A 26,060-nucleotide genomic window follows, 5' to 3' on the forward strand; every position below is an offset into this window, starting at 1 on the left:
TTTCAGCTTCGGCATCAGTCTTTACAATGAATATTCAGGACTGATTTCCTTTAGGATGGACTGGTTGGATCTCCTTGCAGACCACTGGAAAAGACCCTGATGCTGGGAAAGATTGAAGGCAGGAGGAGAAGGGGACATCAGAGGATGAGATGGTTAGATGACATCACTGACTCAATGGACGTGAGTTTGAGCAAGCTCTGGGAGTTGGTGATGGACAGGGAAGTCTGGCGTGCTGCAGTCCATGGGGTTGCAAAGAGTCAGACACGACTGAGCAACTGAACTGGCCTAAGGGAGTATGTCATGTATGGATGTGAGAGTTGGACTGTGAAGAAAGCTGAGCACCAAAGAATTGATGCTTGAACTGTGGTGTTGGAGAAGACTCTTGAGAGTCCCTTGGACTGTAAGGAGATCCAACCAGTCCATTCTAAAGGAGATCAGCCCTGGGTGTTCTTTGGAAGGAATGATGCTAAAGCTAAAACTCCAGTACTTTGGCCACCTCATGCGAAGAGTTGACTCATTGGAAAAGACTCTGATGCTGGGAGGGATTGGGGGCAGGAGGAGAAAGGGAGGACAGAGGATGAGATGGCTGGATGGCATCACCGACTTGATGGATGTGAGTTTGGGTGAACTCGGGGAGTTGGTGATGGACAGGGAGGCCTGGCGTGCTGCGATTCATGGGGTCGCAAAGAGTCAGACACAACTGAGCGACTGAACTGAACTGACTGAACTGAAGGGAGTGTGAGCAGACAAATTAACATTCTCTACTGTACAGCAAACCAGTTGGCCAGTTTATAAGGGATTCCAAAGTTCACAGTTCCCGCTTCTTCTGTTTTCTCTTTTTATCTTGTGTATATGTGATTTAGCATGATTGTAGCATGTAAAGTCAAAACTGTACTCATGGGGAAAATGAAGAATTTAAACCATTCAATTTAGAGGAAGATGGAATACTTTCAAACTTATTTTATTAGGTCAACACTACACTAATAGCAAATTCAGAGAAAAACATTACCAAAATACCCTACAGATCAATATCTTTCATGAACATACTTGCAAAAAAAAATCATCAAGAAAAAATTATCAAATTGAATTCAGCAACATTCAAAAAGAATCGTACACCAGAGTCAAGTGCTATTAATCCTGAGAATGCAAGTTTGTTTCAATATTTGGAAATCAGTCAATGTAATTCACCTTATTAATAATTCCAAAAATAAAATCCACAAAATTAAATCAACTGAGGAAGTCAAACCTTTGGGAAAATATAATATTTATTTACAATAATAACTCTCAGCAACCTAGAGTTGGAGGGAATGTCCTTAACTGAATAAAAGGTATCTACAAGAAAATCTACCAATAATATTATACTTAATAGTGGAAAACCAAATGTTTTATACCTAAGATTGGGAAAAAGGTAAAAACTTCTGCTCCTCTTACTAATGTTAACATTATACTGAAAGTCTTAGCCAGTGCAATAAGATAAGAAAAAGAAAAAAGATAAAAGAAAAAAAAAACAGGTATATGGATTGGCAAGGAAGAAAGAATTGTTCCTATTCTCAGGTATGATTGCCTATGCAGGAAAATCTGTGAAAAACTGTTAGAATTAATGAGTTTACCAAGGTTATAGAATATAAGGCCAATACATAGAAATCAATCTTTTTTCTGAATTCTAGCAATGTACAACTGTAAACCAAGATTTAAAAATCAATATCATTTAAAGTGTTTTTAAAAATGAAATATTTGTGTATAAATCTAACAAAATATGTTCCAGACTGTATACTGAAAATTAAAAGATTCCTATGAAAGAAATAAAAGAAAACCTAAATAAATAGAAAGGCCTACCTTTTTAATGGATTAGAAGTAAAGATATCAGTTGTTCCCAAATGAGTCTGTAAATTTAATGTAGTACTAATCAAAATCCCAATAGAATTTTTTTGCAGATATAGTGAAAGTGATTCTAAAATTTATATGGAAATGTAAAGACACCTGAATAGCTAAAACAATTTTGAAAAGGAAGAATAAAGGTTGAAAAAGCACACTACCCAATTAAAAAACTTACTATAAATCTACAGTATTCAAGATAGTATTGGCAAAGGAATAGACATATAGATCAATGGAAGAGAATAGAGAATCCAGAAATAGACCCACACAAATATGGCTAATTGATTTTTGACAAAGATGCAAAGGCAATTTAATGGAGAAAGGACTGTCTTTTCAACAAATGATGTTGAAACAATTGCACAGTCAGATTAAAAAAAAAAACAAATTTATTGATGTAAACCTCATGCTTTATACAAAAACAAACTTAGAATAGATGGTAGATATAAATGTAAAACATATAACTATAAAAATTTTAGAAGACAGTGTAAAAAGAAAATCTATGTTGACCTTGGGTTTGGTAATGGGTTTATATATGTGACACCAGAAGCACAAACCACAAAAGAAAAAATAGATAAATTGGATTTAAATTTTTAAAAGTTTTCTTGTGTCAAGACACTTATGAGAATGAAAAGACATGCTACAAATTGAGAATGTTTGAAAATTACATATTTTATATTTTATAATTCAGATAAAAATGCATGAAAGACACTTCACCAAGAGGATATAATGAAAACTAATAAGCACATGAAAAGATGTTTGACATCATTAGCCACTTAGGGAAATAAAACCATGATGAGTTACTACTATATATCTATTAGAATGACTAAAATTAAAAAAATACTGACACTCCTAAGTGTTAGGAAGAGAGCAACTAGAATTTCATACATTGTTGCAGGAATGCACAGTGGTGTGAAGCATCTTTTATTTCCTTTGAGTTTTCTTTATTCATTCAGCAACTATGATTGAGTGCTCACTGTAGATATTCAATCATATTTGTTGAATGAATGAACTCAGGGGGAGAGATAAATGATTCCCTTCTACCTTGCTTTTCCATAACTGTAATGATAAATCATGGTGTAACTGCCTCAGGCTGGCCTTTTGAGTAGGAGTGAGAAGGATAGTATGGGGGCCTGAACTTGGATCTTCCTAAGTTGTTTTCCATGAGTTTAGCACTTCTAAGGGAGGAACTTTCTAGAGAGATGAGGTTAGGACCCTTTCTATGGCTCTGGTTTATGTTCAGAGCATGTTTGATAAGACTATATAAGAAAGTATCATCCCCTTGAAATGCCAGGCTTGTGCAACTGCAAGTGTACTTTTGTTTTCAATTCTTTCTCCATCAGTAACTGATATCAAGCCACTAGGATACTTAGGTCTGAGGCGGATCTGAATGGAAAGACCATTTACGTATCTACAGCTTCTTCAAAAAGCTTGTATTGGAAACATAGAGATGCTTTCAGATGGAAAATAGTTTGCCTGCTTTGACTGATTTCCCTGACATGCCACCCTCACACAGTTCCATGGCCTGTCCAAAAATCTTCTGTTTGGGGCACTAGCTGCCCTGATGTCTCAGAGAATACGTTTTTCAGGTCCTTTTTCACTCTTCATTTTTTCCTGAAAGGAAATATTCAAATAACTTAGGTGATGATATAGATGTGGAGCTCCCAACACTTCCATCTTTCTTCCTGATAATGCATTTGGACCAAATCCTAATAATCTATTCTTTAAAAATCAAGTAGAATCATGACTAAAAAACAACTGCAGATTCCTATAAATTCCCATCTCCTATTTCTTTCTCTTGAATTTCCTTCCTATGAATTTCAAGTTCACAAAATGTTGAGCTGATCAGAAGAAAAATGTATCTTTTAGCTGTCAAACATTAGTTTCAAAGGGATTCTTTGGATTTTCTCTATATTGGTTTTAGAAGACTTCAGTATTTCCAGTTAGATGTGTAGAAAAAGTAATTAAAATTAGTTTCTAATTGAAATATTAGAAAATAATTTCTATCTGAAAAATTCCACAGAGATTGTTATTCAAAAAGCCTTTAAAATCAATATGTTTCTGGTAAAGACTCATCATTTCTTGTCATTTACACAAAACTTTGGGATTTTCTTCCTTTCGTCTTGACAACCTGTAACTTTATCATGTTAATTATGAAACACTGTCTTAATAAAAAGTTTCTCTTAATTAGAGGGAGATAAATAGTTTCCTGAGTATAATTTTTTTCTCAATGAGAGAAAAGATATGAGAAATAAAATGTGTTAAATTAGGTAGAAAATAATTTTCATAATTTTCTTTATAACTTATGAATAAATATAATTTTATTTTTGTCTGTGTATGAGCATATTGAAAAGCAGAGATATTACTTTGCCAACAAAGGTCCATCTAGTCAAGGCTATGGTTTTTCCAGTGGTCATGTATGGATGTGAGAGTTGGATTGTGAAGAAAGCTGAGCACTGAAGAATTGATGCTTTTGAACTGTGGTGTTGGAGAAGACTCTTGAGAGTCCTTTGGGCAGCAAGAAGATCCAACCAGTCCATCCTAAATGAGATCAGTCCTGGGTGTTCATTGGAAGGACTGACATTGAAGCTGAAACTCCAATACTGTGGCCACCTCATGCGAAGAGTTGACTCACTGGAAAAGACTCTGATGCTGGGAGGATTGGGGGCAGGAGGAGAAGGGAATGACAGAGGATGAGATGGCTGGATGATATCACCGACTCGATGGACATGAGTTTGAGTAGACTCCGGGAGTTGGTGATGGACAGGGAGGCCTGGCGTGCTGCGATTCATGGGGTCACAAAGAGTCAGATGTGACTTAGCAACTGAACTGAACTGATACCAAACACAGTGATGTCATTGAGTGTTTTTGGGTGTAGCCCGTGATGAAGCAAAGTAATTTGTATGTTCGTGTGCAAGTTATATCCAGATAAAATATTAATCTCTAATCTTTGTTCCCATGATTGCTGAAGTTAAGAGTTTAGATTAGAAAAAAATATTGGTTGGGAAAGGAGGTCTTTTAAAATGTAGAGAAAGATCAAACATTTTAATTATAATCTTCATATTATAAATATTATTAATAAAACTTCAGTCAATCAACAATGGCATATTTTATTGTAACATTGAAGTAAAAAAGAAACATGGGGAAGTTGTAGCATTTCCCACTGTTAGTTTACAAATAACAATATTTAAGCACAAACTATTAAACCAACATAATTAAGGCTCTTGTACTTCAAGAGTCAGTTAGCAATAATATTGAAAGTATCTAAATTACTAAATGGTAGAGGAACATACTCCTGTGTAGTCTAGCTGCACTAAAATAGAAATGTCTAAATTAAAGTTAGTGCAGTGCTTTCTAAAGAACAAACCAGCCTTCTGCAATTGGTTTGAATAAGATGTCTGAAGTGTGAATGTATAAAGTTGACTGTCATATGTGATGGCCCCTCTGGAGGGTTCTCCTCTGCTAGGCTCATGCTTCTCTCCTAAGTATAGCTTCTTGAAGGCTTGTGTGAGAGCTGTTGAGTGGAAGAGTAAATTTCCTAATATTTCTCCTGCTTCAGGGAGTGAGTTTTAAAAAAAAGGCGGGAAGCGGTGCTTCAAAACACATTCTTTTTTGCCCCAATTTTTTTTTTTTTTTTTTGAAGATTCAAAGGTGGACGGGTGAAAGTTGGATCCATCCAGTCTAGTAGTTCTTGAGCAGTTGCAAATTTCCTTCTGTAGAAAAAAATGGCGGTCTTATAGTTGGTTCAGATGTACACCTCAAGAAAATTGAAACTTTCACCAGGGGTTTTAGACTTTCTATAAGAAAAAACAACAATAATTGGAAATTGTTCATTGTGAATACATTAGATTTGTACAGACAAAACATTCATGAAGTGCAATTATAGCCAGTGTTGCTATATTAGTATGAATGTTAATAGCATGTTTGTTTTTGAAATGGGTTATGCATTCTGATAAATGTCTGCTTTAATCTAGTCATCTGTGTATCACTTGTCTAAGTACTCTCATTTAAGATGCCATATCCCTTCTTGTAGCAATAAAGGGGTAAAGCAACATTAATATTAAATAATTAGAAAAACAAAAGGGGAATGATTAAACATATTTACATAATTGAAATAACACTGTGTCGCAGTGGGAAATCGGGACAATGTTGTCTCCTTTCAAAGTAATTCATAATTCAGATTTTTAATTATGGCATATTCATTCATTTAAAGATGATTCTGGATGAGAGGGCCACTAATGAAATACAATCATTAGCATCTAAACAAAGTAATTTACAAAGTCTCCTTTAGGGGAAAAGATTTCTAGAACATCATCAATCACACAAGATATGCAAAAACAAGCAATTAAACCACACACAAGAACTACAACAGCCTTATATATCAGTAATGTACACATGAAAACATAACTGATTACAATGATTAGACTAGGGTAGTGTGGTTAATTTGTATTTTATGTAGTGATTCCATGGAAGAATGCACCCGGACAGACACATTACACATGAGAGGAACTTCATTTCATTAGTACTCACTTAAAACACATGACCCAAAGCCCCCCAAAACAATGAATTTTGAGTCATTGCCTGGCCATCCATGTAAGGTCAAACTACTGCATACTTTAATAAAATATCTCCCTTTCTCCTGCATCTCTTTTTGCCTGCTATTTGCTTTTATAAACTGACAAAATGTGGGCTTAGGAGAGTACTTTGTGAGAGGCAGGTGCTGCCTGGGTTTCTCATTATTTGTTCAAATCCTGATTTAGGCTTCCAGGGACAAAGTGCTCCCAGCCCTCACAAAGTCGGTGATTTACTGGCTCTTCCACCATATACACAATTACAGATCATTAAGCATGCAGCAGGACTAAATGGATATAATGATTCTCTAATTTTTAACGCCTGTATATGGTATTTTGGTAAATGGACCACAAAGGCTGGTTTCAAACCCTGCTTCTAGAGGCCACGTTATAATCTTGTTGAAAACCTGTACGACTTAAGTTCTGCCGGTGGATTTTTCTTTGTGAAGGTGGAAAGAAGGCATGGATGTAAAAGGAGTAGGAATTAGGAGAGTGGTGTTGTGTCAAGGAGGGGGAAATCCACGGGGGAGGCTGGTGCCCCTGCTGTACGCTGAGCCGCCTTCGATAACCACCAGCTTCAGAAGCCAAAATATGCTCTATTGGGTACTCGAAGGATAAAAATACTGGTTAATTTTCAACAGTGCTCCTTCATTTGACTTTACAATTTACAACAGCGAACATTAATGCAGGAATGGCTTGGTTGAGGAGGAGTTTAAAATTAGAGCCCCTCTTCTCATTAGCCCCGACTGCCTGACCCAGGGTGACTGAGAAGCAATTTGTCGCCAGATTCTCATTTTGCTTCTGTTATGGCTCCTTGTAAATGAAGCGCGGCAATTTATTGTAGCACCTCTAGGAGTCAAGAACATAATGTGTAAAACACATACAAAAAAATCTTTCTCCACGTTCATTAACACCCAGCACATAGAGGCTGTTCACTTTTCTCTCTAATGAAGGAGGGAGATCTTAAATCTAAAGCTTTCCATCATGTGAAGAAGTCCTCTTCAGGCCATTAGATGGAGGCTGAGTTGGATTGAAGAAAGGTCATTGACAAAAACAGAGAGTGGCAATACAAGGAAAAATAGAAAATGGATAAAAGAAGAGACTTTAGAAACCTCAAAGAATGGAAAATACATTTTTGGCATCAATGCTCAACCCCCTTGTCTCAGTGTATTTTTTGTTGTCAGTGAAGAAAAGAATATCTGGCTTTTTATTTAGCTGGAAATTGCTCTAGTGTTTGGCCAATTCTTATTTCTTCACCCTTGATCTGACCTTGCAAGAGGCATTTACTTAGGTTCATTTGAAGAGCATATTGTCTAAGATCTTTAAAACTTGTTTGCTTACGGCCTCACCCCTCCCCTGCAGCCTTTACAAGAAGTTGCTGCGTCCACGGTTTTAATACATTCTGATTGTAACAGGCGGCTTCTGCCCTGGAGCTAGCTTCAGGCTTTTATCTTATTTCTGTGGTTAGTTCTGATTAATGGTTTTGTCGTGTGGGGTCTCACAAATGGCACCTCCCAATGAACCTAATAACAAATTACTATATGGAATAATTTTCTAGAGGGTCCAGGATTGCCTGTTTGGATTAAATACTTATTGTTGCTGGACAGTACACATGTATGCTCTTATCAGTTTTATGATATAATAATAGGCACTCAGTGCTGTTGTTTAGTTGCTAAGTCATGTCAGACTCTTTGGGACCCCGTGGATTCTGGCCTGCCAGGCTCCTCTGTCCATGGAATTTTCCAGGCAAGAATAATGGAATGGGTTGCCATTTCCTACTCCAAGGGATCTTCCCGATCCAGGGATCGAACCTGCATCTCTTGAGTCTCCTGAAATGGCAGACAGATTCTTTAACACTGTGCCACCTTAGGATACCAAGTCAATTAAAGTAGAAATAGGACATTCTATTTCGTCTAGTCAAGGCTATGGTTTTTCCTCTGGTCATGTACGGATGTGAGAGTTGGACTGTGAAGAAGGCTGAACGCCGAAGAATTGAAGCTTTTGAACTGTGGTGTTGGAGAAGACTCTTGAGAGTCCCTTGGACTGCAAGGAGATCCAACCAGTCCATTCTGAAGGAGATCAGCCCTGGGATTTCTTGGGAAGGAATGATGCTAAAGCTGAAACTCCAGTACTTTGGCCACCTCACGTGAGGAGTAGACTCATTGGAAAAGACTCTGATGCTGGGAGGGATTGGGGGCAGGAGGAGAAGGGGACGACAGAGGATGAGATGGTTGGATGGCATCACTGACTCAATGCACGTGAGTCTGAGTGAACTCTGGGAGTTGGTGATGGACAGGGAGGCCTGGCATGCTGTGATTCATGGGGTCACAAAGAGTTGGACACGACTGAGTGACTGATCTAATCCGATAATATAGAGCACAAATATTATAATCCTCCTTCCTCCCATTGAGGAAACTGAGTCTCAGAGAGGTTAAATACGTGTTCAAACTTAAAGAGTTGGAAAGGGGCAGAGCTGTGATGCCAAACCAGGGCTGCCAGCATTCCCTCAGCCACACATCTGTTATCTAGGGTACCTTTTGTTCTAAACTCCACTAAAAACTTCCTCTTCTTGATTCAATTAAACTTAGCAACCATCTAGTTTTTGATGTGACAGTTAAACCTTTCTCTTTAAATACTGAAGTTTATAAATCTAAAACACAAACATTTCTATTTTAAGGAATGTATCAAATTGATTGTATGTAGTAAAGCATTACTTTCTCTTTTCTGTCTAACCCAAATAATCAGCATCCATTTCTATGTTGCTTTATTCTATCATTTTTCTTTCTTAGTCCCACTCTTAGTGTATCTGAAATTTGGATTGGTGCTGCTCTAGCCAGTTGAGCTTTGGCTTCTAATACTTTATAGACCTCCTCCTCAAAGAGCATGTGTACTGACTGAGCATGGTTAATATTTGAAGGTCAAAAGTTGGCACACACATAAAAGAAAAATTAAAATGTAAGAACAATTGTCTTATGCAGTTTAGGCTGCTAGAATAAAAATACTATTAACTAGGAGGCTTATCAACAGTATAAATTTATTTCTTACACTTCTGGATGTTGGAAGTCTGAGATCAGGGTGCCAGCATTGGTTAGATTCTGGAGAGGGCCCTCTTCCTGGTTGTAGATGGCTACCTTCTCACTGTGTCCTCACAGGGAAGAAAGACAGCTAGCTAATTCTATTGCTGCTTCTTATAAGGGCACTAATCCCATTTATGAGGGCTCCACCCTTATGACTTAATTATCTCCCAAAAGTCCTACCTTCAAATACCTTCATTTTGGAAATAGTGTTTCAACATATGAATTTTTGGGAGACACAAACATTCAGTCTGTAACAATTTAACTAAAAATATTTTTGTGCAAGTCTCAATTTCTCTGCTTTGAAGTCCCAGGTTAGCACCTATAGTGCTAACAGAACAGACTGGTGTTGCTGACTGCTGTCTGAAGCTCTTTCCTGAATGGTATCTCAAATCACCTCACCTGGGTAGCTGCTGCCACCCTCAAATTGCAAGAGACATAAACCCAATCAACATAGCAGGGAAAGAACATTAGCTGCTTAGTGGTGCAACTGAATCCCAGTGTCACCTTGTAATTGTCATTGCATGTATCTAGTTCAGCTGGACAGTAACTCCACTTGAAAGGGATGTGTCAGTCCTAGTGTAGGGAGCAGCCTGGTGCTGTCATGCTGTAGGCACACATGTTGTTACTGAAGGAATGATGATTCTTTAAGAGAAACCTGGAGCATCTGCACTCTGCAGTCTTTAGACACATGTGAGCAAATGTGACATTGGTCAGAAACTGGTGGTCATGCAGCTTCTAATTATCTATTCATTTGGCTTAGAGCCATTCAATTCCTTTGAATTAACTGTCATATTCTCCCTATAACTCTTTTCTTAAAATATGATTCCCGAGGGACTGGAGATATGTTTTCTGACATAATGCCTTGTGTATAGTAAGCACAAAATTAAAGTTGTGGATTAGTAATCTAAATATTGATTGATTCCTTGACTGATTCAAAAATGCATATATTTGTACCTACTGTATGCAGCCAGTGTAAGCTTGGTGTTGAGCTAGGTGGTGGGGGTATAAAGATGAAAAATTCGTGTTCTTAAGAAACTTATGAATAATAGGGGATTAACGAATGGACATATAAACAGATGTAAAAGGGAACTTCCTCACTGACAATGTTCTTAACTGAGGAGCTAAGAGCTTTGTTCACATACCTAGTTGTTCAAGATTGTATAGTTGGTATATTCAGATGAATGACTGTATTTCCTTCTTTCTTTCACAGAGCTGCTAGAAGGCAAAAAGTAAATCCAAAGTATACCCCTAAGATTTAGATGATTAAATGAATCATGTTCAGAGATGGAAACCAGTAAATTCAGTATCTCCAGAGTAACACCATTCAGAATAGTTAAATCCTAATCCTACTTCTTTATGATGTCATTTAGATGTTTGAGGATTGTTCTCACATTCCCATAAAGTCTTCTCTATTCAAGTTCTTTCTGCTTTAAATCATATCTCCTGTTTCTGTTAAAAAAAAAATAGTATGGGAACATGAAAAGGCAAATTTATAGTGAAGCTAAATTTCAGTGTACCTCACTCTCATGGAGCCCCAGAAGTGTGTTCATATGGACATATATCTTTGCAAACCTTGCTGAAAGAAGGTATTTTACTAGCATTGTCTGTTTCTTTCCACTTTGGCTTCCCACCCATCACACTTCCCCTCTAGTAGCGTGGCATCATAGTGGTATTGAACAGTTCTCAAAAGTTGATTTGGGATGCAGATTTTTTGGATTCAGTGGGATTTTTTTATGTTGTTTGTGATCACTTCTGTGTATAGTTAAATTAGATGCCATAGTCCTGTGTTGAATTTGAAATGAAATACATAGAATTTCAAAGGACCCTAAAAGCTAAAACAATTGTGAAGAAGAATAACAAAGTTGGACAACTCATAATTTCCAGATTTAAAAACTTACTACAAAGCTACAGTAATGCAAACAGTGTGGTACTGGCATAAGCTACACATGTAGACCAATGGAAAGGAATTGAGCGCCTAGAAATAAACCCTCATGTATGTGGTCAGTTGATTTTCAGCAAGGGCACTGAAGCCACTTAAGGGGGAAAGGACAGTTTCTCCAACAAATGGTTCTGGGAAAACTGGGTGTCCACATGACAAAGAATTGCTAAAGTACTCAGCAGCCAAAAAATAAGGGAAAGAGTATTATAGATGTATGTCAAGCAGTTAATACAAATATTATGTTATTATGGATTTGGGGATAGTTTAATAACTTTTCTAAATTTGATATGATTTCATATTCTAAATTAATATTGACTGTCATACCTAATCTTGTATTTGTAATTTTATATTTTTCTGAAAGAGCTTTCCCCCAGTTGTATAAGCTTCAGGTTGTATAAAACCTGGATTGGCTTCTGGAAGACAGGTTGGGGAAGGGGAGGTCTCCACTAGCCCAAATACCATATCAGATGACAAATGGAGTAAAGCTGCATTCCAGCTACCCTCATCCCTTGGCTGGGTGCCCTCATACAAGGTACATATTGAAAATTCTGCACAGCAGCCCTATTGCCTGCTATATAAGATATTTCCAGTGAAGTTCAACCTTCTCAATATAAAATGAGTATCTTTTCTTTCTAGACATTATGTAGTTTTAGTACAAATTTTTTCACAAGTGTTAATAACTGTAGTTTGGGCACTGACATGATTTAGCACTCTGTATTTTAATTAATGTAGAAAATATATTTTGGGCACATATTCCATTTGAAGCCCTGTGATAACCAAAAAGATGAGTGAGGACAGATTTTGCCCTCAAGTCATAATCTAGCAGGGGAGCAAAGACATATCCACATGTCAGTACAATATAGTGTAAACAGTGAAAGTTTCAGAGAGGCTGTAAGAAAGCATTATGGGTGGAGCGATCATATAATGTGTCGTTCAAACTGGGATGCTTTTGAGAGTGAAAGAAGCTTCTGCTAACAATTAAACTGAGGCAAAGTTCAAACCAAGTACTGCCAAAGTTGGACACTCCTGGGCAAACCAAATCTTATGATCGTCATCACTATGGGAGAGGGAAATCACAGTGGAAAAGGACATCTGGGATAGTTAATTTTGTGCCAGCTTGACTGGATTGGGGGATGCCTACATATCTGGTTAAACATTGTTTTTGCATTTGTCTGTGGAGGTATTTCTGGGTTAGAGTAGTATTTGAATTTGTGGACTTAGTGCAGTATCATTCTCTCTTGCCCTTCAGCTTGGATATATATCATCAGCATCCCTATTTCTTAAGACTTTGGACTTGGACTAAATTACATCACTGCCTTTCCTGAGTCTCCAACTTGCAGAAGACATATCATGACACTTCTCAGACTGTGATTATGTGAGCCACTTCATAATAAATCTCCTTTTATATTCTATTGAGTCTGTTTCTCGGGAGAACCCTAAATAATACAGCATCCACATTAGAAGTGGAAACTGAGGCCCAGGGAACTAGTAACTGAGAAAGTCACATGAATAAAGTAACAGGTCATCAGATTCTGATCATTTGTGTTGAGGATGACTAGACCATGGTGCTCCTGACCCCCCAGAGAAGTGTTCACTGTACATTATCTTATGACAGTGAAAAAACTCAGAAGGATGCTAGTGAGATTACACATCTCTGAGTGTATTCTACAACCTTATTCTACAACCATGTGTCCAACAGTATCTTTCAGCATTGGTTAAAAGCATTTTCCTAGGAGACAAAGTTTTAGGTCAAATGCTTTTTAAAAATTGTAACATTATTCTCTGTCTTTCCTACCTTTATCAAGATGTCTGCAACCTGATTAGTTTCTTAAAAGATTATTATTTTCCTGTGTTCAACCCACATGCCTGCAGGACAGAGGTGTGAATAGCCAGTGAAAGCCCAGAGTTCAGAAATGGTCAACCATCACATAATCCATGGACTATATTAGATACTAAAATTCTGACAGCTTGCTCTTGTGACAAAGATGTTAACAAGGAAAGAAAATGGCACTAATTTAATCTATTCTTACAGTTCATTCTAAAATGAGACTAGCATGACACCAAGTTATAATAATAAATACTATAGTAATTTCACAATTCTTCCTACATGCTGTTCACAGTCCTTTCACATGCAAATTCACCATCCATTGCTTCATGACAGTGATTTTAAGTACATTAAAGAGTTCTGAATTTTCTTATACTTGATCTCCTAATTATGTTGCAGGAACATACACAGAATAGTACTATATCCTGGCATTTGTCTGGTTGATAGCATTTCTCCATGCAGTGAGCTCCCCTCTTCTCCTGACATAGCATCTGGGTTTTGGAACATAGGTTTTACCAGCAGGATTCGATTATTGCTTCTGTACTAATTATTACAGGATTAGTACAGCAGTGATAATTGAATAATCAGATTTGACTATTACTCCTGTAATAATTAGTACAGGAGTAATAATGGAATATTCACTATGAGTAGTGAAAGAGAGAAGTAAAATTTGCCCCAGATTAAGTCATTGTAAAATACCAAGTATATCTTTATTTTGTAATAGAAATTTACAGAAACCTTTGAATGTTTAAAAAGAAACTTTTATAGAAAGTTAAAAAGGAAAACACGGAGAAATTTAGTAGATTATGTCTAAAGAGTTGTTAGGTTTTGAGGACTTGTTTGAAAAGACGTTTTAACTAGGTAGTAAAGCTATGTAGGGTCAGAAGTTTCAGATATCCTACTTCCCTTCAGTGCTTCTGGGGCAGTGCCCTGGGCCGGCATACTGGGTGTATAGCACAGCATTGGTGTTGTGTGAAAGAAAGTAGAAATGTTATCATTCTTTAAGGCCCTTGCAGCCCAGGTCAATGGGTATCTTCTCATATGTGGTAGTGAGTACATGTGGCTAACACACAGGATGCTTAGGTCTACCATGTTGGATGAATATGGGGATTGGGGGTCCTTGAAGAGAAAAAGTATGGAGAAAGCACCTTCTTGGACTTACCTAGCTTGCTGCTGCTGCTGCTGCTGCTAAGTTGTTTCAGTCGTGTCTGACTTTGTGCGACCCCATAGATGGCAGCCCACCAGGCTCCTCTGTCCCTGGGATTCTCCAGGCAAGAATACTGGGGTGGGTTGCCATTTCCTTCTCCAATGCATGGATACATGCTAAGTCGCTTCAGTCATGTCCGACTCTGTGCAACCCTATGGACAGCAGCCCACCAGGCTCCTCCATCCACAGGATTCTCTAGGCAAGAATACTGGAGTGGGTTGCCATTTCCTTCTCCTTACTTAGCTTATGACCCCTGAAAAGATGGTATCCAAAGGTAGCCCAAAGTAAGTGTATTGGAAAATCTTCCACCTTGATGAGACTATGATGAAGTGTCCAATCTCATTATATGTTTAAAAAATATATACTCGTCATGCTTGGTGGTTCAATGGTGACAGATTGCAGGGCACTGAATTAAAGTGTCCACTTTCTGGGAAATGACTTTGCAGTGTTTCCCGGTGAAGAGATAGTTGTGACTGAAGGAGATCTCCAGGTGACAACCCTTCTTGCCTGTTTCTTCAGCATCTTGCCCACCAGGAGAGTGAAGGCAAGGTCTAACTCTGGTAGTAACTTCTTTGCATGCTTGTGTAATTAATTAAAGGCTGTAGGTATATGACAGCCTCTGAATTCAGCTTAATAGTCTTAATTATGTAGGAAAATAATACGCTGTGTGAATTAGTACACACCAGACATGACATAATTACCAGGGCAGGGTGGACAGTGTTTTGTTGAAGTGCTACTTTGAGTGAGTCATTTCAATTGCTGAAAATATATTTTTTGTATGTGAGAGCTAAGGTACTAAATTGTTCTTTCAGAAACCTGGTTCCAATTGCTTTAAAATGCCAGGTAGGTGGAAAATAATAAATTCTGTGTCTTCGGAGATAAGAACTGCATTTTGTATTATACTGCTGAGCATGACAATCACTGTAATTTTGGAAGGTTGTTATTATTGTATGAACAAACTTTTTTGGTATTATTAGTGTTTATTTTAATTCAGGGACATATTCTGTACTAGACGTTTAATGAAAATGGCCTTGTATTAAAATGTTTTACCTGCTGTTTGCTGAAAGACATAGTAAAATTAGAAATGAGAAAGACATCTTATGTCACCTAGCCCATCCCAGGCAGCGTAGAGAAAAAGATTGTATTATAAAGCAGCTTTGCTAGAGGAGCCAAAAATAGACCTTACTCTTTGCATTTCTCACTGAGTAAATGGGATCGTTTGTGTCAATTCAGAAGGAAAACTGTATTCTTAAAAATGTTTAGAAAGATAGGTACCAATTTATCGACAAATTTATTGACTGGGGTCCCACATTTGAAAGTTTTAAGGTCAGAAAAAAAATTTTAATTTCTCAAACTGATTGTGCTGAATTAAACAATCATTTAGAGTTTCCCTGCTCGCTTATTCAATTATCTGTGCAAGTACTTCTGCAGTGGAAACACCGTGAAGAATGTTTTTCTTTCACTCTAAAATGTAATAAAATGGTGGATGGGTTTGAATATTATTACTTCTTTTTTCCTGTCTGAGTTTTCCAAAGGTACATAGGAGTAAGAAAAAGCAAAAATGTACGTAAAAGCAGAAAGAAGCAGATGAAACCAAGAGGCTTAGATAATTGACACCAGATATGAGCCCTCAGCCTTCAAGTGTTGAAGCGACACTGTGGTGATAAAGTTGAATTACCCCTTTGCAAAGTTGTGAAGTGGTCCTGGTTGTCCCTTTTTTTGGTTTTGGACACATTTCTATCCTTTCCTCCACTCTTTCGCTCCCCTGTTAATGCCCACCACTCCCACTTTCCTTCCCCCAGGACCCAAGAACCTCTACCAAAATTGGGAAAACTACTGTCTGCATGGTCCCAGCAGGTGGCTGTCCCATGCCAGGTCCAGGGTGTGTTGGGGGACCCACCCCCAAAATAATGGAATTAGGGAGTGGCAGGAAAGGTGGCCACCCCACCCCCTCACTTGTCAGGAAACATGCAAGTTTGTGTTGACCTGGTGTTAAACCCCCTTCATAAGCAGCCTGCTTCTGTGAATTCTGATGGTTGGAACACAGCTAACGAGACTAAAGTTATGGTTTTTGATTCACTGATGAATCCAAGTAGTTTCTTTGCTTTTGTCTTGACTGTAGATCATGCCATGATCCCCTGGAGGAGGAAATGGCAACCCACTCCAGTATTCTTGCCTGATATATTCCACGGTCAAAGGAGCCTGGTGGGCTGCAGTCCATGGGGTTGCAGAGTCAGACACGACTGAACATGCACATGAAATCATACACAGATCATGCCATGCTCGCCCAGCTTGTAAATTTTTCCCTTTCATTCCAAGGGAATTCTTACATTTAATTGACTGTGGAATTATTTTAGCAGAATCTCTTATCTCATGAGACTAGTGGTCTAAGGAACACAATTTGGGAAATTAATACGCTGTTTCCTGTTATGGAGCATATAGATTGTTGGCAGTTTTTAACTACTGTAAATAATTCTTATCTTTGAGCACATATGGAATTATTTCCTACAATATATCCCTAACCTCTTAGGTAAGTGGCATGTTTAAAGTTATGGATCCATATTTTTTAATTACACTTCAGAAATGTTATACCAATTTCCAATTCCCACCTGAGTGTGTTTTCCTCAAACCCTAACCTTGGAAATTACTATATTAAGTATTTGTCAGTTTGATAAGTGAAAATTATATTTTACAATACATTTCATTTCTTTCATTACTCATGTAGTTAGACGTTTATTCTTTTCCTTGGTGAATTGCTTAGTTTTGTACTTTGCCCATCTTTCTATTCGTGTGTTTGCTTTTCTTTATTATTTTGTGGAAGTTTTAATGTAGTTTCATGTAAACAGTGCTTTGGAGAAAAATAGAGTAAGTGGCTAAAGGAGTGACAAAGGATAAAGGTCAAAGGTTGGAGGCACATTATTTTAGATAGGGTTGGAAAGATGGCTCAGAGAGGGTGACTCATTTTTCTCTGAAACATCATTGATTTGCTTTTGTAAGGGCATTGTCCATTTGCCACACCATATTCCTTCTCTGTCCTTCCTATTTGAGCCCTTTCCAGGGACTGTCCTGTATGCACACTATTAGAAACTTCCTCCACCTTCCCACTGGGCTTAGCAAATGCGGAACCCACCAGGAGATCAGAGGGAGGAAGGAAAATGAAATTGGGATATTTATTTCCCTGCCCCACACCCATGACTAGTCACCTTAGGCTGATGAAGGTCATTGATCTCGCAAAGCAGCTTCCTTACTTGACCTGCTCTTTCTTGGTTCCACTAACCACTCTATCCCTTCATCCCCCAAGTTCTAGAAATACTAACAGTTGCATCCCTTGTAGTTTACCTAGCCCCCAAGCACATCTTTTAAATAGCCCCTTTGCGTTACACTATCTATCCTAATTTGAGTGTGCCATCTATTTCCTTACAGGACCCTGTACTAGGACTGTTAGTATCCCACTCAGGTGCATTCTGCTAGGCCACTGTGCTCATCTTTTGCTGTGGGTATTTGCTGCTACTGGCTTATAACTGTGCACTTCTCCAGTGTTGCCTTTGGGCTCTGGAGCCAAGTTGGCCAGAAATGCCTAGGAAGCTAGGAGCCCCCCATTCTGAGGGCAGTCTGCACCCAATAATTGACTGGTGTGAGGGGCACAACACAAAAACCTAAGCCCTTAGCCTAGATGATTAGAAAAAAGAAAAATAGGTGATGAATCATTTTACCATATGTTAGACAGTAATATAAAGCTGCGCTATTTAAAACTGTGAGGTACTTGCTCAGACAGACCAATAAAGAAGAGTGAAATTGAAATAAGACCAATATATATTAGGGTGTTTTATATATGAGAGAGATCATAATAAAATCAGTAAGAAAAGGAGGAATTATTCAACAAATAATTCTGAGAATATTGGCTATTTATATAGTACAAGAGAAAATTAGATCTCTATACTACATCATTCACAAACATATTCTGGATAGGTTAAAGAGCTGAATATCAAAGGCAGGGTTCCAAAACTTTAACCAAAGAAAGAATGTATCTTTATATAATTAGTAGAAGATAATTCTTAAATACACAAAGCACAAAAAGAGAAGGAAAATATTGATACATTTTGCTACATTAAGAGGCAAAACTTCTGTAGGATAACAGGTGACAAAGATGAAAATGCAGGCTTACAGACTGAGAAAAGATAGTTGCAACTCATGTTACCAACAACAAATTAATGTCCAGAATATATTAAATGTTTTTAGAAATCAGTAATGCAGAAAGAGAAATATATAATGGTAAGTCACAAGATACAATAATAAATTCACAGAAGAAGAAAGATAGATGTCCAAAAAATATATGCAAAGATGACCAACATCTTTAGTAATTAAGGCATGTACATAAAAACAAAGACATTTTATATTAATAGATCTATTAATATAATGCCAACTGTGAGGGAGAATGTGGAGAAAAAATAACTTTAATACTTGGCTGAGGGAAGGGAAAATGGGTATGACCACTTTGGAAAACTGTGTAGAATTAGCATGTGGAGTTGACAGCACATATTCTCTGAAACTCAAGTTTTACTTCTGGACCTTGTTTATCAGGGAGAAAGTTTTAGTGGGCATGTACAAATATACTAATTTCTGAATCATTTGTTGTTTGTTGAAAGGCTAAGGAATCCTGACAGACAATAAGAGAATCAAAAAATGCATTGTGGTGTGCTGGTCCCATGAAAAGCGTAAGAATGAAAATGAATGATCTAGATTTGAATATATCAACACAGGTAAGTCCTGTAAACATAATGTTGTAAGTAAAAAGAAATGTTGAGTATAGATATAGTAACAAATATTGAGGAAGTTTACTCAAAGAAGGACCTGAGTTTGGGCATCTCTGGGAGATGGTGAAGGACAGGGAAGCCTGGCGTGCTGCAGTCCATGGGGTCACAGAGTTGAGCGACTGAACAACAACTCAAAGGAGAACAAAACACATATGAGTATGATAGCACTTATTTCAGAGAAGGTAGATAGGGGTAAGCAGGTGCTGGAGTTTGGCTCTGTAGCTGTATATATAATATTTTGTTTCATTCCATGGGGATTTTCCAGGCAAGAGCACTAGAGTGGGTTGCCATGCCTTTCTCCAGAGGATCTTCCTAACCCAGAGATCCAACCCAGGTCTCCTGCATTGCAGGCAGATTCTTTACGATCTGAGCCACCAGGGAAGCCTGAAAATAAACTAACCTAAAGAAAATGAATCAAAATACTAATAGAGATTTAATTGCAGTAGAGAGTGTATTGAATCTCATACATTCCCCGTAATTTTCTGTTGGCATGTGAAAGTGAAGTGAAGTCGCTCAGTCGTGTCCGACTCTGTGACCCCGTGGACTGTAGCCCACACCAGGCTCCTCCGTCCATGGGATTCTCCAGGCAAGAATACTGGAGTGGGTTGCCATTTCCTTCTCTGTTGGGCATAAATATAATCAAATGTTAAAATTATGATATAGAAAAATTAGAATGAACAATGAAAATAATAAAGCTTATAAAGAATGTTTAAATTATTTGTGTTAACATGGCTGTAAAACACCAACTAAAATTTTGTTGATGGAAAAGACTCTTGATGTAAAGAATTAATATATAGCTTGATTGCATGAACTCCCCCTTTACCAAAATCACATATATTGACCTTTTCCCACTACTTCTTTGGAACAGTTTCTTGGAGCTATCTGAGGTGTTGTCTCCTGGGCTGCATTCCTCACTTTATCCCACATAAAACTTAACTTGCAAAAAAAGAAAAGAATTTATGTATATGCTGCTTCTGCTGCTGCTAAGTTGCTTCAGTCGTGTCCGACTCTGTGCGACCCCGGAGATGGCAGCCCACCAGGCTCCCCGGTCCCTGGGATTCTCCAGGCAAGAACACTGGAGTGGGTTGCCATTTCCTTCTCCAATGCATGAAAGGGAAAAGTGAAAGTGAAGTTGCTCAGTCGTGTCTGACTCTTAGTGACCCCATGGACTGCAGCCTACCAGGCTCCTCCGTCCATGGGATTTTCCAGGCAAGAGTACTGGAATGGAGTGCCATTGCCTTCTCCATTTATGTATATAGTCTGGGTCTTAAAACTTTTTTCCTCAAAGTGAAACATCCTTGTGGTGTTTTCATACGACAAGAACTCCCCTAGGGATCAGGCTGAGGGTTGGTTATACCCGAAATCACTTGGGACAAATATATTATTACTTTGTCCTGAATGATGTTCTGTATCTATATAGTCCAACATGGTCTACACTGCCACTCTGGTTATTGAACACTTGGAGGTGGCTTGTGCAACTGAAGGATTGCATTTTAAATTTTATTTAATATTTAAATTTTTCAATGTGTATAGACACATGTGGCAAGTGGTGACTGTAGAAGACAGAGCAGACCTTGACTATCAGGGATCAGCAGTGGCCCTCAAGTTAGATACTCTTTTCAGTATTCTTTTACCTTTTGAGATGAATGTTTCTGCTTTACCCTTTTGGTTTCTGGGATTTAAAAACAAAATCTCCATTAAATTATGATTAAAAATATTTTAAATTCAAATTGATCCTTGAATAATATGGGTTTGAACAGTGTGGATCTTTTTTTATGTGGATTTTTTTTGTTTTCAATCAATACTATGTTACTACAGCTTCTGAGGTTTGTTGAGTCCTCAGGATGCAGATGGAGAAGGCAATGGCGCCCCACTTCAGTACTCTTGCCTGGGAAATCCCATGGACGGAGGAGCCTGGTAGGCTACAGTCCATGGGGTCGCTAAGAGTCGGACACGACTGAGTGACTTCACTTTCATTTTTGACTTTCATGCATTGGAAAAGGAAATGGCAACCCACTCGAGTGTTCTTGTTTGGAGAATCCCAGGGACAGAGGAGCCTGGTAGGCTGCCGTCTATGGGGTCGCACAGAGTCGGACAGGACTGAAGCGACTTAGCAGCAGCAGCAGCAGGATGCACAACAGGAATAAGGCAGAATCAGGGCTACAGACTAAGGACTTGAGAATCTGCAGATTTTGATATCTGCGGCAGGTCCTAGGACTAATCACCTGCAGATCCGAGGGATGTCTGTGTTTTATAGCATGTTAGCTAGATAATATATTTTTAGAATATTATAAATGTAATATTTAGTATTTATAATTATATACATATTATCTAGCTAATGTAAATATTAAATATACTATCTATAAAATAGAAAATTAATTTTTATTGATAAAAATTTCATTAAAATAATTTAAAAATATATTACTTAGCATTTTTAGCTAAACCAGAAAGGTTCTTTTTCAAGATATTAGGCTGCTACATTGCTGGAAATGGAAGTTGGAGGTGATACATATGCAGATAACTTAAATGTGGAAAGGAAGCAATCTATGCAAAAATGAGTTCCAGGGGAAGAACTGTGGCAGGAGTAACTTAGAGTATTCAAGGACTTTCAACACAGCAAGTATAACTAGCCTGAAGCAGCAAGGGAGAAGAGTAGGGGACTTTGTCAGCGAGATAGGCTGGAGGTAAGTTCTGGTAAAGTCTCTTAGGGTATTGTAAGGATTTTTGATGATTCCAGTGTTGGCGGAAAACCATTAAGTAATTTGATTGGGGAAGGATGTGATTTCATGTTACATTTTTCAAAGATTATTCTGTTTGTTCTATGAGCTATAGTAGGGGGAATCAATTGGGTTTTGAAGTGGTCTGGGTGGGAGATGATAAAGACTATATGGATTATCATCTCTGTTCTTAAACGTGAAAGCACTGAATACTTTGGTACAGGAATATTATTACCGTGTCTTTTATTGCCAGTATCTTCCATGCCACAGTGCTCGTTCTTTTCTACAGCAGCAGTGAGTCAGGCCACTTGGAAGGTGAATTATTGTAATGGGAATTTTTAATGCCATAATTTTACTTCTGCAAACTCTGCTTCCAGTAATTATTTTCAACATGGTATATTTTAGTAAATTCCACAGTTAGTCTTCTCGGTTAAGGTAATTTCTCATGTAGTTCCACAAATTACCTGGAATATATTATTGAATTAAATAGAGTATCTGGGTGGAAAGGCTGTTTATGGGCAGGGCATCAGTTATTGCACATAAGTACCATTATTCATCATTATGCTCATTACAGTACAAAGGCTTTATCTGCTTTTGACATCTTGCCCTTTAAAGCAACCCTATTTTGGCTGTATGTGGAAGGTTAAAAAGAAGTACAGCCCATTTCTCTAATGATGGTGCTATAGAAGCTAATGGCAGAATAAGCCATTTTAGACAACTAAGAACAACTTGAGTAGTACTTTTAAATACTTTTAGAGAAAAATATGAAAACCTATCAAGAAGGAAAAAAATGTAAGTTTACATTATAATCAAAGAGCTTTTACGTCTTCTTTTTACTGTCATCAGTTCAGTTCAGTTCAGTTGCTCAGTCGTGTCCGACTCTTTGCGACTCCATGAATTGCAGCACACCAGGCCTCCCTGTCCATCACCATCTCCCAGAGTTCACTCAGATTCACATCCATTGAGTCAGTGATGCCATCCAGCCATCTCATCCTCTGTTGTCCCCTTTTCCTCCTGCCCCCAATCCCTCCCAGCATCAACTGTCATAGATGGAGAGAAAAGGAAACACACCTTGATATGGATAGAATATACATGTGTGGGAAAGAGAGAGAAAGAAAGAAGAAAGAGGGAGAGGAAGAATGGGTAATCTTCCTTAGAGAGACCTTGATAGTAGAAATTTTGTATTTTAAGGAATCAGAAGTTGGATTCAAGTATGAGTTCAAGTACTGATTGGCCTTTGTTGAGTGATCTTAGGCCAATCAGTTTATGTCTTGGGCTTCGTGCCTTAATATATCACAGTTCTGCAAGCTATCTTTCCTTAAAGAAGGGAGGTGATGCTTTCCCACTGGAGAAGTGTCTCAGTTGTGTCGCAGTTGAGAACTGTGATATTTGCCTCTGCAACTGTGATCCCCAGAGGCACTGGCCACAAAATTTTCTGTCTCCTGCTCATGGTATGTCATAGGCTATAATCACAGCTTTTGGTGATGAAGGTAGTACTAATAGTGAAGTTGAGAGTGCGTGAGCTTTAATGTTTATTGTATTTCAAATCTCTTTATTAGGAGACCTTCTAAGAATGTCTTAAGAAATAATTTTATTAGAAGATATTTGCAAATGGTATCTCTGAGAAGGGGTTAATATCTAAAATATACAAATAACTCTTACAACTCAACAACATACAAAACCAAACAACCTAATTTAAAATGGACACAGGACATGAATAAACACTTTCCCAAAGAGATATACAGGTGACCAATAAATACATGAAAATATGTTCAATCTCATTATTCACCAGGGAAATTCAAATCACAACCACAATGAGATATCATCTCACTCCAGTTCAGTTCAGTTCAGTTCAGTTGCTCAGTCCTGTCTGACTCTTTGCAACCACATGGACTGTAGCACACCAGCCTCCACTGTCCATCACCAACTCCTGGAGCTTGCTCAAACTCATGTCCACCGAGTCAGTGATGCCATCCAACCATCTCATCCTCTGTCATCCTCTTCTCCTCCTGCCTTCAATCTTTCCCAGCATCACAGTCTTTTCCAATGAGTCAGTTCTTCACATCAGGTGGTCAAAGTATTGGGAGCTTCAGCTTCAACATCAGTCCTTCCAGTGAATATTCAGGACTGATTACCTTTAGGATAGACTGGTTTGATCTCCTTGCAGTCCAAGGGACTGTCAAGAGTCTTCTCTAGCACCACAGTTCAAAAGCATCAATTCTGTGGTGCTTAGTTTTCCTTATGGTCTAACTCTCACATCCATAAGGACTACTGGAAAAACCATAGATTTGACTAGACGGACCTTTGTCAGTCAAGTACTGTCTCTGCTTTTTAATATACTGTCTAGGTTAGTCATAGCTTTTCTTCCAAGGAGCAAGTGTCTTCTAATTTCATGGCTGCAGTCACCATCTGCAGTGATTTTGGAGGCCAAGAAAATAAAGTTTGTCTCTGTTTCCATTGTTTCCCCATCTATTTGCCATGAAGTGATGAGACTGGATGCCATGATCTTAGTGTTTTGAATGTGGAGTTTTCAGCCAACTTTTTCACTCTCCTCTTTCACTTTCATCAAGAGGTTCTTTAGTTTCTCTTCCCTTTCTGCCATAAGGGTGGTATCATCTGTGTATCTGAAGTTATTGATATTTCTCCCAGCAATCTTGATTCCAGCTTGTGCTTCATCCAGCCTGGCATTTCTCATGATGTACTCTGCATATAAGTTAAATAAGCAGGGTGACAATATGCATCCTTGACATACTCCTTCCCCAAATTGGAATCTGTCCATTGTTCCATGTCTGGTTCTAACTGTTGCTTCTTGACCTGCGTATGTATTTCTCAGGAGGCAGTAAGGTGGTCTGGTATTCCCATTTCTTGAAGAATTTTCCATGGTTTGTTGTGATCCACACAGTCAAAGCTTTTGGCACAGTCAATAAAGCAGAAAGATGTTTTTCTGGAACTCTCTTGCTTTTTTGGTGATCCAACAGATGTTGGCAACTTAATCTCTGGTTCCTCTGCCTTTTCAAAATATAGCTTGAAGATCTGGAAGTTCTCAGTTCATGTACTGTTGAAGACTGGCTTGGAGAATTTTGAGCATTACTTTGCTAGGGTGTGAGATGAGTGCAATTGTGCGGTAGTTTGAGCATTCTTTGGCATTGCCTTTCTTTGGGATTGGAGTGAAAACTCACCTTTTCCAGTCCTATGGCCACTGCTGAGTTTTCCAAATTTGCTGGCATATTGAGTGCAGCACTTTCACAGTTGCATCTTCTAGGATTTGAAATAGTTCAACTGGAATTCCATCACCTCCACTACCTTTGCTCATTGTGATGCTTCCTAAGGCCCATTTGACTTTGCACTGCAGGACATCTGGCTCAAGGTGAGTGAGCACATCATCATGATTATCTGGGTCATGAAGATCTTTCTTGTACAGTTTTTCTGTGTATTCTTGCCATCTCTTCTTAATGTCTTCTGCTTCTGTTAGGTCCATACCATTTCTGTCCTTTATTGTGCCCATCTTTGCATGAAATGTTTGCTTGGTATCTCCAATTTTCTGGAAGAGATCTCTAGTCTTTCCCATTCTATTGTTTTCCTGTATTTCTTTGCATAGATCACTGAGGAAGGCCTTTTTTTCTTTTTAATCTCGCCTTGCTATTCTTTGGAACTCTGCATTCAGATCGGTGTATCTTTCCTTTTCTCCTTTCCCTTTTGCTTCTCTTCTTTTCATAACTATTTATAAGGCCTCCTCAGACAACCATTTTGCCTTTTTGCATTTTTTTTTCTTGGGGATGGTTCACCACTTCCTGTACGATGTTATGAACCTCCGTCCACAGTTCTTCAGGCATTCTGTCTTATTAGATCTAATCCCCTGAATCTGTTTGTCACTTCCACTGTATAATTGTAAGGGATTTGACTTTGGTCATACTTGAACAGCCTAGTGGGTTTCCCTGCTTTCTTCAATTTAAGTCTGAATTTTGCAATCAGGAGTTCATGATCTGAGCCACAGTCAGCTCCCTGTGTTGTTTTTCCTGATTGTATAGAGCTTCTCCA

General features: G+C 38.2%; 1 long non-coding RNA gene across 2 annotated transcripts in view; it reads left to right on the plus strand.

The window, feature by feature from the left end:
* LOC138984399 (uncharacterized) overlaps positions 1–26,060 on the plus strand; it is a 355,695-nt gene that overhangs the window by 156,067 nt on the left and 173,568 nt on the right. For both annotated transcript variants that reach the window (XR_011461664.1, XR_011461663.1), the window contains exon 3: positions 19,138–19,251. This is a non-coding gene — a long non-coding RNA (uncharacterized lncRNA). The remainder of the gene's footprint in view (positions 1–19,137; positions 19,252–26,060) is intronic.

This window comes from Bos mutus, chromosome 21 (assembly GCF_027580195.1).
Source record: "Bos mutus isolate GX-2022 chromosome 21, NWIPB_WYAK_1.1, whole genome shotgun sequence".
Classification (NCBI taxonomy): domain Eukaryota; kingdom Metazoa; phylum Chordata; class Mammalia; order Artiodactyla; family Bovidae; genus Bos; species Bos mutus.